Here is a 15623-nt window from a genome sequence, read left to right on the forward strand (position 1 = left end):
TCCTTCCTTTGCACTGTGGGGGTTACGTGGATCACCTGGGGATTCTGCTCTCATGAAGATGTTCAGATGATGAAAGGCCTGAGATAAGACAGATCGGAACCCCAGATGTCACAATAACTTATTTTAAAAATGCCATCTATAGCCAGTAGCTATTTTATTTTTATTTTTTTGTATTTTTCTGAAGTTGGAAACAGGGAGGCAGTCAGACAGACTCCCGTATGCATGCGACTGGGATCCACCTGGCATGCCCACCAGGGGGTGATGCTCTGCCCATCTGGGGCGTTGCTCTGTTGCAACCAGAGCCATTTTAGCACCTGAGGTAGAGGCCACAGAGCCATCCCCAGCGCCCGGGCCAACTTTGCTCCAGTGGAGCCTTGGCTGCGGGAGGGGAAGAGAGAAACAGAGAGGAAGGAGATGGGGAGGGTTGGAGAAGCAGATGCGCGCTTCTCCTGTGTGCTCTGGTCGGGAATCGAACCTGGGACTCCAGCATGCCAGACTGGCGCTCTACCACTGAGCCAACCGGCCAGGGCCGCCAGTAGCTATTTTAAATACTTTTTTTCTTTCTTACGCGAGAAGCAGGGAGGCAGAGAGACAGACTCCCACATGTGTCCTGACAGGAATCCACCCAACAAGGTCCTATGGGGTGATGCTTTGCCTATCCGGGGCCGTTGCCCCATAACCGAGCTATTTTAGTGTCTGAGGCGAGACCATGGAGCCATTCTCAGCACTCAGGGCCAACTTGCTCCAACCCGGCTGACGCTCTGCCACTGAGCTAACTGGCCAGGGCCTAAATGCTTTTCTTAAACTCATTTGGTCCTCAAGGGGACCCTATGTGGTAGATACTATTATGCCCAATGGACAGTTGGCAACACTGAGTGACAAGCTGGTTAAGAAGTTGCCTGAAGCCACACAAGCTGAAAGGGTGGAGCTGGGACGGACGGGCCCCCGCATGTGCAGGCTGGACCACGATACTGCACAGCACTACACAGGAAGCAGTGGGGGGGGAGGGTCTGGGGCTAGGACAGCGAGGCCAGGCACGTCTCTGGGCCGTGGCTCTGCTGCCTGCCTGCTAGGCCAGGCTCGTTCCGACACACAGGATGGAGAGGACAGCACCACACAGTTGTCACTGTCTGCTCACATTGACCTTCTCGAAATCTGCAGCTGCCCAGTGCCTTCCTGGCTCCAACAGCTGCCCGGGGCCCTCCCTTTCCCGCTGCCGTCTCAGGAAGGCCCCACTCTAGAACCTGTGGGCAGTGATTGCTTTCCCAGCCCAGGTCTGGGCTTGGGGGGTGGCACAATAGCTATCCTAAGCCTTTCGACCTCAGGGCCCCTGTTACTAACCTAACCTAACCTAACCTAACCTAACCTAACAGGCATGTCTAGTGGGATCTGGACACAGACAAAGACCCGTCAATCCTTAATGACAGGACTACATTAAACCCTCAAATATAATGGACAATTTAATCACCTACTATCCGGCCGGAGACTTAAGTGGGGTACTTTACGTCATTACTTCTAATCCTTACAACCACCCTGTTTTACAAGTGAGGACATTCAGGCTCAGAGAAGTTAAGTAACCTACCCGAGAGTGACCCAGTAACTACAGGAGGCAGAACGCCACGTGAAGGGCTGCTGGATGCGTAACCCCGGGTGCCCCCCCCACACCCCACTGCTCTTCCTCCGACAAACATGTAACTAACCGCCCTATAGCGAAGAAAACGGGAAATGCTGCAGCTGTGACACAGACAAAGCAACGCAGGAGAGGTTATTTCAAGCTCAGAGGAGGTAGCACTTGACGTGACCGCAGCTGCCTTACATAGGGGAGCCCAGAACACACTGTGATGAGCAGCTAAGTTCTAGGCACTCCAGGAATGAGCACCTCCACCCAAAACCACAGTCACAACAACAGCACAGCACCCAGCGGAGACCTTCCCAGGCGGGGGGTGCCCCTCTCCTGCAGGCGGGCTCAGACAGCCCTGCAGCGCTCCCCTGGCAAGAGCTCTCCAAGACCTTCTCAGGCAGAGCAGGGCCCGGTTCCACCCAGCTGGCTTCCTAGTCTGATCTGCCCCTTACGGTCCAGGCTACTCCACTGTTGGATCCTGGCACCCAGCTCTGCAATGCCTTGAAGCCACCTCAAGTTCCCCTTTTAGCATAGCTGCCCACACCCATGCCTAGGATCTGCTCTGGGCTCCGGGGTACGGCCCCAGTACGTACATACTGTGTCATGCTCTCCAACCACTTGCAAGAGCCTCTGTACCTCCCCCGACCCTTCTGCAAGACAGTCCTATAGCTATCACCCATGCTTTGCAGACCATGCTTTGAAATTCCAGCACAGCCTTTTGTGACTGCCCATTATGCAAGATACTGAGCTCTAGAACCCAAAGAACTGTTTTCTTCAGAAAAACCAGCTTATTCCTAAGAGCCATGTGCCACAAAGAAGGTGCACTGCCTAGATCCAGCAGCCTGACAGCCTATTTGCCTGTAGTAGTTGTAATGAAAAGACACAGTTACATCATAGGGTGGGTCAAATCTCAGTCAACCTTCTAGTTCTTGGAACTGAGTTTCTTTTCCAGTCCAAATGTAACACTCTTACATATGTAACCAAAAAGTTATCCTAAACCAAGGCTTTAGACAATGTACAAATATTTTGCTACCGCTGAAGTCCATGGCAGTGTTGATAGAACAGAGAAAAAGCTGTAAACCAAAATTTCCAGTAACAGGTGATGAATTACATTAATCTGTTCATTACACACACATCCTATATAATGCAATGCTTTGTAAGGCATTAAGAACAAATATGGACAAGAGCTGTATTTATTAACTTGGGAAGATATTTATAATATGCGGAGTGAAAAGCAGGTTATAAAACAGTATGAAAGATGATGTTTTTGTAAAGAAAATCTCTATCTCTGCTTTAATATAAATACAATTCCCATCTATTTGATAGTCATATTTTAATAGTTTATCTACACTGGACAAATTAGTTGTATAATAAGAGTTATTATAAAAGTTTCCTTTTCATTAAAGAAGTAGCATATGTAAAAACATATATTAGCAAGCGTAAAAACATATATTGAGAAAAAAAATACCATCCCATAAATTCAAGCTTCAAAGTTTCAAATTAACCAAAGGCAAATAGCAGTAATTTAGGGCATGGGTCGAGATGGAAAATGATCACTAAATACCAACCGGTCCAAAGTATCATCCAAGGTGGTCCTAGAAGACACTACATTTTGTAGGTGGTCTTTCAACACCACAACAGTTCCCCGAGAATAAGGAGAAGCCACTAACAGGAAACTTGGCTCCAGGGCTCCAAGGTGCACATTTGGTTCCTTACTCTCAGCAAACAGGCCTCAAACTGGTTTTCTTGTCTCCTATCAAGGACTCCTCCGAAGTCAGAAGAAAGGGAGAACTCTTCAGCAGCGGATTTTACAGCAATTGCTGAGTTTTCTTCCTTCTTGGCAAATCTAAAAGAGGCCTTCTCTACCTGGATGTATAATGTCCTGATTCAGAGCTGCTCACACCACCCCGTTCACACAGTCCCCGGATTCCGTCAGAATGCAGACTCTGTTTCAGGTGGGTGGGGCGGGGCCTGAGAACCAGCATTTCTAACAAGCATCCCTGCGGATGCTGCAGCTGGTCCAGGGGCCACACTCCGAGCAGAAGGGCCCTAGCCACGATTCTCAGATAGAACTGAAGTGAACCCCGCGATGCTGAGCTTAAATGAGACAATGGGCCCAATCCTGTCATACAATTTGTCTTCTAGAAAACTCTTGCCTCCTCAGGCCACTAGGGATCAGTCAGCAAATGATCCAAATGAAACCCTAAAGCAGGGGTCCCCAAACTTTTTACACAGGGGGCCAGTTCACTGTCCCTCAGACCATTGGAGGGCCGGACTATAAAAAAAAACTATAAAAAAATCCCTATGCACACTGCACATATCTTATTTTAAAGTAAAAAAAATAACGGTAACAAATACAATATTTAAAATAAAGAACAAGTAAATTTAAATCAACAAACTGACCAGTATTTCAATGGGAACTATGGGCCTGCTTTTGGCTAATGAGATGGTCAATATGCTCCTCTCACTGACCACCAATGAAAGAGGTGCCCCTTCCGGAAGTGCAGCGGGGCCGGATGCGGCCCTCGGGCCGTAGTTTTGGGACCTCTGCCCTAAAGGACACTGATGATATAATCTTCCTATCAAAATGGGTCATTTGCTGCAGTCACCAGAGGGATCTTGCCCCTGTGTCTGGCTGCCTTACAGGAACTCCGGATAACCAGAACCACCCTTGGGTGCCTCAAAGGGGGAGGCAGCAGCAAACACTTCGTTCAGAAACAGACCACTTATAACACCAGTAAATCAACCTCACACAGTAATTCTGAGTGGCTCCTATGAAAGCTGACATGAGTAGGAAGGTGTGTGTGCTGAAGACAAAGGTGAGAGGCCACACTTAGGGAGGGTCAGACGAGGAGGAGCCGGCGGTGGGGAATGGGTGGTCGTAACAGGGGAGGGTGGAGGGGGCAGAGGACAATACAACTGGCAGGAGGTGGACCCGAGTGACACCACTGCAGCCGGAAACCTGTCCCTGAGGGCCTGAACAATGGCAGCAGGCGCTGTGCTTGCACACTCGCCACTTGACACTGCCTGCACCAGGAGGGGCATTAATGAGACGGGGTGGCCAGGCGACTCCATTTTTCATCACTGACACTCAGACGGGCACTCCTCAGCCCAGGACCCTGGCAGGTCAATCAGACCCCGGCTCTGCTGTGTATAAACACCTTCCATTCTCAGTCAGCAAGGGAAGCAGGTGCTGGAGATCTGGTCACGGTCAGCTGGACAATCTGATAAAGCCTTCCTGGGGTTGAGGGGGCCCGAGAATAGACCCGGCATAATTAGACCAGCAGAGGGGCTGTCAGGCAACCCAGGCGGAAACACCAGGGCCTCTGCCAATCAAAGGGAAACCCAACAGAGGTGTCAGGTGGGGAGGGGACATTTGTTGAAGAAGTGGACAGTGGGAGGGGGGAGGCTTCCCCGAGGCTGGCTGGTGACACTGACAGGGCTGCACAGCTCATTATTCGAGCCCCAGAGCTAGGCGGGTGCTATCGATCATCCTCGGGGGTCCCTGGGGATTCCTCATTATGCAGCAGGACCCGGCGTGTGCTCTGCTCTGGCGGTGGCCGGAGGAACACGGTAACACATCTTTGCCAATGGAAAAACAGGCTGGCCTCTCAGCCCCTCCTCCTTTAGTTATCTTGCAGGCCCCTTAGCCAGGAAGGTACAGATATGGACATTAACAATAAAAGGCCACAATAGGTTTGCAGCCTACAAAGCCACGTTGTCCATGGGATCTCGGAGGCCAGAGGAGGCCAGATGCTTGAGCCGGGAAGGCGGGGGCTCACCACTTCACCCTCTGGTGCTGCTCCACTCACCCCTTCACCCATGTGCACACACTGCTGATTTACTCGGGTTCCAGACTTTTCAAGAGCTGGGCAGCTCACCAGCCCCTCGCCCCGCCCTAGACGACGCCCCAGGGCAGCTGGCCTCTCACTGCTTTTCAGGAACGTGGGCCCAGGACACGGTGGAGGCAGCCAGGCTTCTGACCCTTCCGTTCCTGTTTCCTGTGGAAGCACACAGTCGCCCCCCTCCCCCACGCCCTCACCCCCACCGCAGCTTCTATTCTGGACGACTAGAACCCCGTGGGCAGCCTCTGTCCTCGGCCCATGTGCATCTGGGAGGACTTGGCCTTTTGGTTCGTCTCCCACATAAATTCAACTCCACAGCCCAACAGCATCGAAGGTTTCCTGGGGTAAAGTCTAGGCGCTTACACTGCTCATTTATGGAAGACAACTTTATCCACGGTCCCCCTGGCACCTGTGTGCATTCCCCCACGATTCTTCCCCAGCGCCCCCCCCTGGGGGGGTCTATCACTCCTCTTCTGGTCCTCACCGCCCATCCCTGTTTTCAGCCTCCTTCTTCCCCTTCCCTTACTCCCAGCAAAACAAAAGGCACTTAACCATTATTCTCAACATGTCCTCTTGGAGGCCTAAACACTGATTCCCACGCATCCCGCTACAGGAAAGGAGAACGTCTCAAAAGGTTACTACGGACCGCAGGGTTCCATGTGAGAACAGATTAGTGGCTGCCAGATGGGGGAGGGGTGACTATGGCGCATGGCAGGGAGGAGCTTTGGGGGCGGTGGAAACTGTTCTGTATTTTGATTGTGGTGATTACACAAATGCATACATGTGTTAAAAACCCGTAGAACTGTATATCCCCAAGAGCCAATTTTACCATATGATAATTTAAAAAATATATGCACCAACAGCACTGGCCTCCCTCCTGGGATGGAGGTGGGGAATCTGTAATCATGAATGATCCATTGATCCAGGCCACCATGGAGAGCCACTTCTTCAAAGCTTTTACACAATATCCACAGCTTCTCTGCCTAAGCGAGGGGCTCTTACATGCATCATTTGCCTTTGGGCACCCCCCATTCATCAGCTGCAGTGTTCACGGTACCCAGAGATCTTCCCACAGGACCTGGCTGGGCTCCGGCAATCAGAGTCACACTGTTCCAGGCTGACCTTGTAAGACTCTGGTGACCTCCCCAACCTGTCCCTCTGCCACTCCTCCTGTCCCTCCCATACAACCTCTTCCCTGTGTCACACATGCCATGCTGGGCCCCCCTCCGGGCCTCTGCACCTGCATTTTGTTCACTTGGGTCTCAGCTCAGGTATCTCCTCCCCAGAGAAGTCCTTCTTGAGCCCACAATACACAGCTGCTCGAAACCCTCCTCATTCTGCGTTTCCAATGTTTTAAAAAATTTTTTCCTTTTATAAAACTTTTCACTATCACTGTCTGTCCGCCCTCTAGAAGAGTGGAAGAATGTGTGTTTCTCAGTCAGAGAACCGTCCTGCTCACTGTCACATCCACATCACCTAGGACGTGCCCAAAACAGAGGCCAGGCTGTGGAGAAGACAGAGCTTGAACAAAACGGGAAATGATTGTGGGGGAAAGGAGGGAGAGAGGGAGAGAGGGAGGGAGAAGAGAAGGAGGGAGAGAGGGAAGGAGGGAGTGAGGGAGGGAGGGAGAGAGGGAGGGAGGGAGAGAGGGAGGAAGGGAGGGAGGGAGGGGGGAGAAGAGAAGGAGGGGGAGAGAGAGGGAGAGAGGGAGGGAGAGAGGGAGGGAGGGAGAGAAGGAGAGAGGGAGAGAGGGAGAGAGGGAAGAAGGGAGAGAGGGAGGGAGGGAGGGAGAGAGGGAGGGAGGGAGGGAGGGAGGGGGAGGGAGAAGAGAAGGAGGGGGAGAGAGAGGGAGAGAGGGAGGGAGAGAGGGAGAGAGGGAGAGAGGGAGGGAGAGAAGGAGGGGGAGAGAGAGGGAGAGAGGGAAGGAGAGAGGGAGAGAGGGAGGGAGAGAAGGAGAGAGGGAGAGAGGGAAGAAGGGAGAGAGGGAGGGAGGGAGAGAGGGAGGGAGAGAAGGAGAGAGGGAGAGAGGGAAGAAGGGAGAGAGGGAGGGAGGGAGAGAGGGAGGGAAGGAGAGAGGGAGGGAGGGAGAGAGGGAGGGAGGGAGGAAGGATCACAGATCCATTAATTCTTTTGCCATTTTCTAGAAGTTTTAAAACCAAAAGTTCCATTCATTTCCCCCAACATTTGATTATTAAAATCTTCAAACATCCAACAAAGTTGAAAGCATTTTACAGGGGACATTGTAAACCCCATTTAGATCAGCCTGTAATTTTGATATACTTGTATTATCACTTACCTATCCATCTGTCTATCCCTCTTCTCCATCCTTTAACCCACTGACTCTTTCTGCACCAATTTCTATTCAATCATCTACAACACCCCATATTCCAGAGACAAAGGAAATGAACCAGAGAGGAAGGTACTTTTCAGAGCTATCCTAAGTGCAAGGAGAAGTAAAGGTTTCCAAGGACAGGGCATAGGTGTGCTACGTGCTCCTTGTGTCGTTAGTCTTCTCAGTCATGTGTTCAGCCCAGGAGGATGGCGACGTGGGAGGAGGTGACTAGCGACTCCCGGCTCCACCGGGGGGTGACAGTGAAGGGTGACCTTCAGCCACGTGTCCAAGGCCACTGCCCGACAAGCCGGGCTTCTGTGTTGCTGCTAAATCGCCCCCTGGGTGCATGAGGAAGGTTGAGGGACGGGTTGCAGCGGCATATACTTGGAAACGCTCACTTTGCTGCCCTGACACGGAGCACAGTCTTCCTCTGGCCACTCCTGCATCTGCTCAGAACATCAGCAGTGACCTTCACAGTCCCTCTGGGGTTGTCCATCATAAACCCCATCCCTGAGACTCCTGCCTTCAATGGAAACCCAGCAACTGGGCCATTTTTACTTGGGTCACATTGGCTGACCAAGAACCTGCTTTTCCAATTCTGACATCAGCACAGCCTGGAAAATAGGCTCTGCCCTTGAAGAATGGCATAAATCTATGATCAGTCAAGTTCTGATGAGGACAGAAAGAGCTCAGCCCACATGACGTGTATTCCAGGCCCAGGAGGATGGGCTTGTCAGGTCTCCGGCCTGAGTCCTGCACCAGCTTCCTCAGTTTCCCTTAACACCAGGGGTCCTGCTCTGTCTTGTTTGATGCTCTGAATCCGATGAAAAGTAATGGATCTTCTCCCCGGGAAAGACGAAGTGCATATCAACCTAATTTTAGGGGTTCACCACGAAACATCCACAATGCTTCTAAATCCCAACATCCATGGTTAATGCTAATCTAGGGCCAACTACATATTGGGCTCTGTACTAAGCACTTCAGCTACACCGTCTTAATCTGACGGCGACCCTTTTATCACGGCCATTACTGCCCCATTCTCAGACGCAGAGCATGAGGCTGAGAAAGGCGAAGCAACTTTCCTCCTAGAGCTTGCCAGCAGCACAGCTGGAACCCAGTGGGCCGGACTCCAGGGCGGCCAGGAAACTCACGGCCTTCTTGAGCTCCCACAAACCTCCTCTGCTCAGGCCATAACTCGAGAAGCTATCCTGACGCCAAGCTTTCCTCCCCATACAAATGATTTATTAAAGTCACCTGATGAGACACCTCCTTCCTGGCAGGCCAGCCACGGGAGGTACGAGCCAGGACCTCAGGCTATAGAGAGCCTGAACAAGGGAGTCCTGGGGGCAGGTGACTAAAACCCGAGAGATGGTGAACTGACCCCCAAGGCAAAGAATATCCCATAAAGAACCAGCTCCATAGCAGATGTCAAACTGTACTCATGGGGCCAATTAGACCAGAAGCGTGTTGCTTGGCCCACACAGCCTTGCTATTTTTTTTTTTTTTTTTTTAGGTTTAAATTTGAATAGCTTTCAGGCAGGGCCCATAGCAGACTACAGGACCCACTATTCCCCACAGCCATACCTCCAACATCTTCATTAAAACAAACGAACAGAGACGAATGGCCTTGTCCCTGCAGACACTGAAGCAGGACGCCTAAATCACAGCAAATCAGTTGTATCGACCCCACCACGGAATTTTGATACCGGCCCCCAAATGCTCCTCATACTTTCCTTAAACTTCACGGGTCCCCAGGCCCCCACCCCAGACTTTCTCACAATACCAATTTCCATGTTTGCTCACAAGCTAACACTTCTCTAAGCATGCCAACTCGAGCCGGCAAACAAGCAGCTGAATGTTAGCTCACTCCATTTTTGTTCTCATAAGGTCAGAAAATACATGACTAAAAGCACTAGCATATTGAAAAGCTTTTAGTGTAAAATTTTTCACACTCAAAAATAGAATTAGAAAGGGTTCCAGATGTATTCATTATACACTGGTTAAGATGCCTGGTCAAAGAAATCAAAACAGAACCCAACCTAGTCTTCTGCTTTAGCTTGTGTTATTCCCTTGTCAATAATGTTAAAAAGTTCATGCAAGTTAATAGCTTCTTACCAAAACATAGCAATAAAGAGAGGCCATTTTCTTTAATGAAAGTGCCTATAACATGATCACACTTAGGTTTTTTTTTGTTTGTTTTTTTGCATTTTCTTTTGCATTTTTCTGAAGCTGGAAACAGGGAGAGACAGTCAGACAGACTCCCGCATGCGCCCGACCGGGATCCACCCGGCACGCCCACCATGGGGCGACACTCTGCCCACCAGGGGGCGATGCTCTGCCCATCCTGGGCGTCGCCATGTTGCGACCAGAGCCACTCCAGCGCCTGAGGCAGAGGCCACAGAGCCATCCCCAGTGCCCGGGCCATTGTTGCTCCAATGGAGCCTTGGCTGCGGGAGGGGAAGAGAGAGACAGAGAGGAAGGTGCGGCAGAGGGGTGGAGAAGCAAATGGGCGCTTCTCCTGTGTGCCCTGGCCAGGAATCGAACCCGGGTCCTCCGCACACTAGGCCGACGCTCTACCACTGAGCCAACAGGCCAGGGCCCACACTTAGGTTTTAAAGGTGCGTGCTACATGGACGTATGAAGGCAGGAAGGACGCACAGTGAGATATACCACCTCATGCCCGTCAGGACGGCTGCTATCCAGAAATGGGGAAATACCAAGTATTGGAGAGGATGTGGAGAAACTGGAACCCCTGTGCACCGATGGTGGGTTTCACCCTGGTACAACTGCTACAGAAAACAGTATGGAGGTTCCTCAAAATATTAAAAATAAAACTATCCATGTGATCCAGCAATCCCATTTCTGGGTATAGATCTAAAATAATTGAGAACAGGATCTGGAAGATATAATTTGCATTTCCATATTGATAGCAGCATTCTTCACAAAAGCCAGGAGGTTGAAGGAACCCAAATATCTCCTAATGGACAAAGGGATAAATGTGGTATATACACATATAATGGAATATTATTCTGTCCTTAAAAGGAAGGAGACCCCCCCCCCCCGTCACATGCCACAGCACGGATGAACCTTGAGGACGTTATGTCAAGTAAAATAAACTGCCACAAAAAGACAAACACCACATGATTCTACTTAAAAGAGGAATCTAAAGTAGTCCAATGTATCGGAATGGAAAGCAGAGTGGTTACCAGGGGCTGAGGGGAGGGGGAGAGGAGAGTTGTTTTAATGGGTTTGAATTTCAGATTTGCCAGATAGAAGTCCAACAGATCTATCTCCCAACAATGTGAATATATTTAACATTATGAACTATATGCCAAAAAATGATTAACAAAGTACATTTTATGTGTTTCCACTGCAGTTCAAAAAAATATTAAAAGATGAAGAAACAATGACAAGATAGGCAGGATGAAAACTGCTAGGCGGTGGGTGTTTCTCGGAGGGTCAGACGCTTGCTCTGGGTGGCTCTAATTTCTTTTTTATGATGATTGAATTTCATCAGAGAAACATAAGTAGAGACAACCCCTTTGGGAATAGATGGGAAGTTGAACAGGGCTCTGAGGATATGCTCTGGGATCACACACTGACAGGAGTTTCCTGGGTGAGGTACTATCTGCTCAGGGGAGCTGGCTAAGAGGCTCCACCCGAGACCCCCGCGCTGGTGACAGTGTGCGAGTGCGGGCCACTGAAGTCCTGCTTATCTGAAAGGGAGAGAGAGAGATCCAGATACGCTCACAGCAGAGTACAGATAGGTAATTCTCCATGACAGATTGTCAGACTGAATGAAGCATTTTCTTAGCCACCTTTTTTAAAGTTGAAAAATGAAACATATTAGTGTGGAGGTCCTAATAATTCTATTCTAGTCTTTAGTTCGGTTCTATCTTGAACAATGCTTCCACATGCTGTATTGTTTGTGCTCAGAGAGGGCCCTGCGAGTCTGCACTTTTGTATGGTGCCACACTGTGCTTATGTCCTTGAGTGTTTGCACTTCTGAAATCAGAATGGGGCTTATAATTTATACATACTCTAAATACAAACCTTCTGACTCCCCCAAAGCTATTTCTAAATTATTGAAGAAAAACAGCACTTAAACTACTAAAGAAATATTACTCTAAGTGCTGTGCGTGGAAATCCAGTGGAACCTGGATTAACATCTAAAAAAATTTTAATAGTAATGTGTATGTGTTAGAAATAAACTAGAACAAGCCCTTCAAACCTGGCATTGTTGAAATGCTATTAGTCAGAAAAAGGCTGATTTTTCTTTTCTTTCTTTTTTTTTTTTTTTTTAGCAAGAGACAGATGGGAAGGGAGAGAGATGAGAAGCATCAACTCATAGCTGTGTCACTTCAAGTTCAATTTTTAAAAATTGATTTTTAAGAGAAATGTCGAGTACAGGGTAGTCAAGTGGTATTTAGATAGGGACAAAGTCAGACAATAGTTTTGAAATCATAGAACGATCAAAGTATAGGAACAACCGGATGAGGGCATGTATCTTTGCAGAGTGGGATTGCACTTAGGGCCACATAGCTACCCTTCCTCGCTCGGTCCCAGTTGAGATCAGTAACCTGGGTGTTCCAGACGGCAGCTGGAGTTCAGGGGTACATGTGGCCAGGAAGCAGAGAATCCCAACTTTCTCCGGTCCAGATTATATTGAATTTCTCCCTGACCTCAGTGGTCCATGCCAATTCATGTCACCCCAGGAAAATACGTTCTAAACTTTACAAATGTGGCTCTTCTCTGTCGTAGGTGACAGCAGTCAAAGGAAGTGGAGATTTTAAGGAGCTCATTAGCCACATATGGCAGATACGAAAATCATCTACACATCATCAAGGACAGGTGGCTTTCAGAAGAGCTTCAGAGGAAAACAATGTGGAACAAAAGAGACGTCTGTGCCAGAGAGGCCAGAATCCCTGCGATTTGAACACAGATGGGTAAGTGTCTCTGGGACTTCCACAGCCAGGACTAACAGCGAAAATTACTGGCTTAAACTATTTCCCATGTTCACTCTCTGAAGTGCTATAAATGGAAACAGTTATCCATTTTCTCCCCCAATAAAGTGTTCTCATTCTTCCTCCTAAGACGCAAGAGATTAACATACGTTTAAGAGCAACTGAGGAAAGCAGCGTCTTAGAGCCACCACCGTGCAACCCTGAAAACCTTCCCCTGCCTAATGAAAAGGGAGCTGTGGTTCCCGGGTTTCCCAGGCGCCTTCCACCCAGGAGATGGGGAATCTGTTGTTACGTGTACATATCAGTGAGCTCCAGATCTAAGTCAGTGCCACAGCCATCCCCAAGGAAACTGGCTAAGTGTTTATAACAGCCTGCTATCTTGGGGAATTCCGAGGACAATAGTATCTTTTTCTAATTGGATCAGAATCCACTTTGATGTCTTCATCCCAAGTGGACCAACTTCAGCTTCCCAGCCAGACTCTCACAAGGGGTGAGGGGGTCTGCGAACACATCCCAGGCCACAAGGAGCAGAGGGGAGACCCCTCTGTCACGAGTACACAGGGGCTGTAAAACTGGCCGTTCTCCTCTGGAAGTTCACAGGCTAGGACGGAGATGGCTCCACGCTCTCTGGGGGCAGCACACAGAACTGACCTTAATTATGTCTATAGTTTTTAAGTTGTTTTTAATATGATTTTACACCAGTGGGCTTTCAGTTGGGTCAAATGGTCTGAAAAGAAACATCCCAACTTGAAGCTAATTAGAGTTCTGGGTTGTTGTTTTTTTTAAGGTCTTTCAAGTGACTTACACAAATCATACAAAGGTACTGTTTAAAAGAATGCATTAGGAATCTGAGCTCAATTGATTTTTCACATCTAAAACACAGGCTCTATATATTAATGTGCTATGTCCCAAGTCCAGCCCACTTATTTTCTAGATCTAATAAACTGGGAAAGGTGGGAGGCAACTCTAAGCAGACCTTAAATCAAACCGGTATTTCATTCTGTGCAAGACCCGGTCTCAAGTCCATTGGACCATCACCACTCCAGCTGTTCACCTAACAGTCCAGCTGGCTGCCTACCTGGTCATGAAGGAAGGGAAAGCCACAGTGTTCCACCAGAGGACTGGCAACAATTTAGCAAAGACTTACTTGGAAACTTTGAAACCAGCTGCAAGAAGCTACATGCCTTGTGGTACAAGATGATCTTTCCTACTTTGCAAATTGGTAAAAATGTTGCCTTCAGCGTGAAACCAGCCCCCCTAACCAGAGGATTCTTTTAGTCATGGTCTAGGACCATGGCTACCTGGCCAGGGCCACTCATCTCCGCTCTTCTCAGAAATCAGTCAGTCATTATAATTTTATGAACCAATATCACCCCAATAAATTCAATAAAGTTTTTAAAGAGACCAGTAATCAGTCTACCTTTGCCCCACTGGAACACGGAATACTTCACGGAATACTTCCTATCTGCCAGGGCAGTGGAACATAAACGATGTCCTGCCTTAAGGCTAACATTCTAGCGGAAGGGGTGGGGTGGGGCATGATGGACAATAAGCAAAAATATACATAGCAGATAGTTCATGATATGAAGAAAATTCAAGCAAGAGAATGAAGAGGAATGTGGTTCTCTAATAGGAAAGTCAAGGAGGGCCTCTTGGAGGAGGTGGCAATGAAGCAGAGGCCTGCGCACAGTGAGGGAGGCTGGGATGGGTTCACCTGGATGAAGGTAACAGCAGGTACAAAGCCAAAAGGGGTGATAATCAAGGAGTCACCCAGGAAGGCAGGGGCCAGATGACTAAGGGTTTGTAGGCCACTAAAGGACATTGGATTTTATTCTAAGTGTGATGAGAAGACTTTGGTCACAGGAATGGCATGGCAAACTCTGTCTTTCAGGGAGCAAGAGTGGTGGTGTGACACGGATTAGGAGGGTGCTGATGTCGAGGAAGACAGCAGTTTAGGCTAGAGAAACAGCAGTGGAAATGAGGATTCTTTGAAGGCAGAGCCAACAGGCTGGCTCACGGATTGGATGTGGGATGCAAGAAAGAAGAATCCCAGGTAACTGCTAGGTTTTTGGCAAAGTGACTAGAATGTGTCATTTGCTGATACGGGGAGGCATGGGGCAAGATGCAGGGTCTGCAAAGGGGACAGCAGGACTGCAATTTGGGGCATGTGACATTTGACAGAGAGACATCCAGAGGCAGGAGTAGAGTCTGGAGGTAGAACGTGAGAGTCTCAGAACCCAGTGAAATGACCTGGGGAATTAGCACAGGCGAAGAGGTCCTCGGGCTGAGCTGGAGAGCTGTCTGAGTCCTCAGGAGGAGGAGGAAGAATTCACAAGAGGGACTGGGAAGCAGGAGTGGGTGCCCCAACAGTCACGGAACTGTTCCAAAAAGGAACGAGTGGCCAGCTGTGTCAAATGTTGTTAAGACATCGTGAAAAGAGAAGGAAACTTGCACATATGCATAACACACACACAGTGAAAGACAGATGGAGGTAAGGATAAAGCAAACATGGTAAATGTCAACATGTCGGGATCTGGATGGAACATACATGGAAATTCTTTATTCTAGTCTTGGCACTTTGCACATGAAATTCAGCCCAAATAAAAGTTAAAATGCTATTTCTGAAAGATCTGGTATGATGAGGAACTGAACACGGACCAGCATCTGACAACACAGAAGTTGTTGATACCCCAACAAAGGCGACTTCGTGGGGTCATGTGGATGAACCTTGATCGCTGGTGGGCCCAACAGAGAAGTGAGAACATGATAAAACTAACTAGAGACCATGCTTTCTGGGGGGTTCCCCATAAACGGAACACAGAATGGGAGGGGACAGTGAGCATGGGGTGAAGGCAAAACAA

The 15623-nt window shown here is 49.0% G+C and overlaps 1 protein-coding gene across 1 annotated transcript in view; it reads right to left on the reverse strand.

Moving 5' to 3' along the window:
• ABTB2 (ankyrin repeat and BTB domain containing 2) overlaps positions 1-15623 on the reverse strand; it is a 181144-nt gene that overhangs the window by 112955 nt on the left and 52566 nt on the right. The window lies entirely within an intron of this gene.

Source organism: Saccopteryx bilineata, chromosome 1, assembly GCF_036850765.1.
Source record: "Saccopteryx bilineata isolate mSacBil1 chromosome 1, mSacBil1_pri_phased_curated, whole genome shotgun sequence".
NCBI classification, from domain to species: Eukaryota; Metazoa; Chordata; class Mammalia; order Chiroptera; family Emballonuridae; genus Saccopteryx; species Saccopteryx bilineata.